Source organism: Megascapheus bottae, chromosome 6 (genome assembly GCF_031878675.1).
Source record: "Megascapheus bottae isolate mThoBot1 chromosome 6, mThoBot2.hap1, whole genome shotgun sequence".
NCBI lineage: Eukaryota > Metazoa > Chordata > Mammalia > Rodentia > Geomyidae > Megascapheus > Megascapheus bottae.
Window position 1 is genome coordinate 37,782,938 of NC_143514.1, and position 4,841 is coordinate 37,787,778.

The following is a 4,841-nucleotide window of genomic DNA, read 5'->3' on the forward strand; positions in this document are numbered from 1 at the left end:
GTATCTCTAGGATCTTTCTCTAGGGTAAAACACTAGTGTTAAACACAGTCATAGACATTCATAAAGGAAAGGACTTTGATTTGGGTAAATTGTTACACTAAAATCACCAATAAATTACATGAGATATTCACATCCTCTTCTACTCCCCTCTCATGTTAACACTAAGCTTGACAATATGATTTTCTTTAACCAAATGCAACACAATAGAGTATACACTTGTGGCATTCCTTACATATATTGTAACAATAATTGCAGGCTTAAGTATGATGCTGTTGTAATGCCTTGCCTCCTTCTTCTTGAAGGTGAATGGCTGCATGGGGAAAGGGAGAGTGAGGCTCATATCAATGGATTCCCTTGCTGAACCCAGTCCTTCAGATACTCCACTCCAGAGTGGAGTGAACCCCTGTAAAGAAAACCACTCAGGTAATGGACAAATAAAGTATTGTTTTCCCAATGTACTAAATTTTGAGATGATTAGCCATAGTTAACTTATACATTGGGTATCTTGCTGAAAAATAGAATCAATAGGAAATAGCAGCATCATGACACACAATACTTCATTTATTTAAACACAAATTTTATTCTCATTTTGAGACTTTTCATGGTTATTACATAAAGTTACTTTACCTTAATGTCTCAAATAAATTGCAAATATATGAGATAAAAATATGGTGAACAAATGTCAGTCGCTGTCATGTCTGCTGCCATCGCAGCTTTAGCCGCTTCCTACGGTTCGGGCTCAGAATCTGAATCGGACTCGGACAGTGCGGGCAGTCGGTGTCCGCTGCCAGCTGCCGATTCTCTCATGCACTTGACTAAGTCTCCTTCGGCCAAGCCATGGCTGGCAGTGGCGGTGGACTCAGCTCCAGAGAAGGCAGTTAAGGACTTGCCACATTACTGGGATTTGTTAACTTTTTACTTTCACCTGGACTGACTCTGGGCCCCAGAGATTGTTGTGTCTATTCCTTTGCATCTCCAAATCCTGGAATACAAGATTAAGGGAAATATACTTGGAAAGAGGATAGAAAAAGATTTGGAGACTGGAGTTCACCTTGACCCTGCTGTGAAAGAAGTTCAATACAATCCTACCTATGAGACCATGTTTGCTCCTGAGTTTGGACCAGAAAATCCCTTTAGAACACAACAAATGGCTTCCCCTAGAAATATGTTATCTGGATATGCTGAACCGGCTCATCTCAATGATTTCATGTTTGAAGAGCAAAGAACTTTTGTTACATATGGTTATGCATTAGACCCTTCATTAGATAATCACCAAGTGTCTACTAAATATATTGGTTCTGTAGAAGAGGCTGAAAAAAATCAAGGTTTAACTGGCCAGAAGAAAACAGAAAAGAGGAAAAAGTTCAAAGAAAATGATGCATCTAATATTGATGGTTTCTTGGGACCATGGGCAAAATAGGTGGATGAAAAAGATGTAGCTAAACCTTCAGAAGAAGAACAAAAAATCGGATGAAATCACAGCAAAGAGACAGAAAAAAGGCAAACAGGAAGATGAGAAACCTGGGGAAGAGAAAATAATCCTTCATGTTAAAGAAATGTATGACTATCATGGCAGGTCCTACCTTCACATACCTCAAGATGTTGGTGTTAATCTGCAATCATCTGTAGCACCTGAGAAGTGTTACCTTCCCAAAAAACAAATTCCTGTGTGGTCTGGACACACAAAGGGAGTAAGTGCAGTCAGATTGTTTCCTCTCTCTGGCCATTTATTGCTGTCTTGTTCCATGGACTGTAAAATTAAGCTATGGGAAGTTTATGGAGACCGGTGCTGTCTTCAAACATTTATTTGTCACAGCAAAGCTGTTAGAGACATCTGCTTCAACACTGCAGGAACACAGTTCCTTAGCACAGCTTATGACAGATATCTTAAACTCTGGGACACAGAAACAGGACAATGTATATCAAGGTTTACAAACTGAAAAGTACCCTATTGTGTCAAATTCAATCCTGATGAAGATAAGCAAAATCTCTTTGTAGCTGGGATGTCTGACAAAAAGATTGTACAATGGGACATCCGAAGTGGAGAAATTGTCCAGGAATATGATTGGCATTTGGGAGCTGTCAACACCATTGTTTTTGTAGACAAGAACAAAAGATTTGTGAGCACATCTGATGATAAGAGCCTTAGAGTTTGGGAGTGGGATATCCCTGTAGATTTCAAGTACATAGCAGAACCCTGCAGTGACTTTGTCTCCAAATAGAAAATGGTTAGCATGCCAATCAATGGACAACCAAATATTAATTTTTGGAGCACAGAACAGATTCAGGTTAAACAAGAAAAAAAATTTAAGGGCCATATGGTTGCAGGCTATGCTTGTCAGGTAGATTTTTCACCAGTCATGACCTATGTGATTTCAGGAGATGGAAATGGAAAATTAAATATTTGGGATTGGAAGACTACAAAGCTGTACAGTCGGTTTAAAGCTCATGATAAGGTGTGCATAGATGCAGTGTGGCATCCACATGAAACTTCAAAGGTCATTACATGTGGTTGGGATTAATGGGAATCGTTCAATACCTAAGATCATTTTGGATCCAATGTCCTATTTAACTAATTATTAAATGTTAGAAGACAACTTGATTTATAGATAATGTTTCCTTGTATGGCCTTTTGAAATTGAACCTTTGCTCAGGAAAAAAAATTTGTAAATTTGTCGCATATAATTTCATTGGTAACTTCATTTTGTTCTTTATAGGTGTTATTTAAAAAAAGAATGACCATTGACTTTCTATTTGACAAGCCATTCTTGTTGCTAGGCAGTTTGTATTTCTCCCCTATGACATTACTGAAAGGATCTCTTTGGTGTCAAAAATCCTTTACTGGATTTGACTTCCAGAGAAAATAACGTAATGAATGACTAAGAAAGATAGCCTATACTTACCAGTTTAACTAAAAGAGTGGTAAAGAACAGGGATAGTGTAATTTAATATGTACTGAGCAAATAAAATCACTCCTAATTACTATTTCCAGTACTTTCAGTGGATTGAGTTCATGGATCACAATTTTTTTTACATATGTTCTGTATTTTTAGTTGTAAATTAGTAAAGTTTTTTGATTGCAATATCCCTGTAATTACTAAACAACATAAAATTAAAAATTAGTCCAAAAGTCTTATTCTCGACATGTTTCCTCATCATTGTAGACAGGAAGCAAAGAATTATACTATTTCCAAAGCTGGAGCTCAAGAGAATGAGCCAAGGTTCTGGACTGCTGTTCACTGGCAATGAGGAACTGCCACACCCTAAGAAATCACTGCTGATGTTTCATACACATATGTTACTACTGAAATCTCCTCATAGGAGGCAGAGGAGAAAGGCATCTTTAAAAGTATTCTGATTTTGCTTGTGGATACAAAAAATAGAACTTTTAAAGAATATTAAAAATGAAACCTCTTTCCAAATATTTGGGAGGGGAGGAATTAACACTGTAGGAAGATACCTAGAGTTCTCCAGACTAATAAGCAGTGATATGCTTTAAAAAATACAATAATAATGGCAATAATAGTTGAAAAGTTTGATTATTAAATCTCGACAGCCTTTTGATTATAGTCGCTAATAGCACTTGAGTCTGGCAAGCTAGTTCTCCTGCTTTACAAATCTATGTTAGATGTTTACATGGCTTGAAATATTTCAGAAGTACCACATGATGATAATTGGCTGATAGCCATTCTGAGTACTATCTTAGAAAGAAAAATCATGTTGATAACCTCAGAACATCACCTCTGAGGCTCGTGTGCTCTCCTTGTAGCACAAGCTCCTTGCCCCTAGAGAGCTTTCATTTTTAAATTTAAGAAGGCCTGGCCAATAGGACCACAATTATACTGTCTAGCTGCTGCCATTTTGTATCTTCTGGAAAGGGTGGAACTTAAGAGGAAGGAACTCAGATAAGACATTAGTCCCAAGCACTGGTTTTAATACATGTGAATTATTGAAATGTGACGGGATTAAAAGAATTCTACATTTAAACTATTATTCAGCAATAGTATTGTATATGTTACACATCATAATTTCTAAATCTGGATTTATTTTTTTGTGTTTTTGACTGTTTCTAAGCTAAGTTGCTGTATATAAAAAGTTTTCTCTGTTTTGAAAAGATCCCATTTTTAAATAAAGCATTTTTATATTAAAAATGTACTGTAATGACTGCAACTCCTTGTACAATAACACCTTTACAATAATAATTATTTAAAAGACTGATGTAAAAATGTGGAGCAATAGGCATAAGGCCTGAGCATAAAGACAATGGTTCCAGCATTTAGAATTTTGAAACAACTCTTTCTTTCAAAGCATGTTCTAATCTAAACATATTGGCTGAAGGGCTAAGTGTATCTGCTTTTACCTCAAGGTCTTTGATCCATTTGGAGTTCATCCTGGTGCAGGATGACAAAGAAGGATTCAACTCTAGTTTCTGCAGGTACTTAACCAGTTCTGCCAACCCCACTTGTTAACAAGGCTGTCTTTCTTCCATTCTCTTTTTTGGGCTCCCTTATCAAAGATTAAGTGGCCATAGGTCTGTGGGTTAATATCTGGGTCCTCAGTTCTATTCCATTGGTCTTCGGGCCTGTTGTTCTGCCAGTACCAAGCTGTTTTGGTCACTATAGCTCTGTAACAGAGTCTAAAGTTTGGTATTGAAATTCCTCTTGTGCTATTCTTTCTGCTAACCCACGGTGGTGGTGGCAGAACTGGTTATGCACCTGCAGAAAACTAAAGTTGGACCCTCCTTTGTCAGCCTGCACCCAGAGTAACTGCAAATGGATCAAAGTCCTGAAAGTAAAAGTAGATGCACTGACAACTTTACAAGAAGAACTAGGAGATACACC

General features: G+C 37.2%; 1 pseudogene; it reads left to right on the forward strand.

Annotated features, from left to right (window-relative positions):
• The first annotated feature begins 694 nt into the window (after nucleotides 1-694).
• LOC150061663 (pre-mRNA-processing factor 17-like) lies at nucleotides 695-2,522 on the forward strand (annotated as a pseudogene).
• Nucleotides 2,523-4,841: the final 2,319 nt, after the last annotated feature.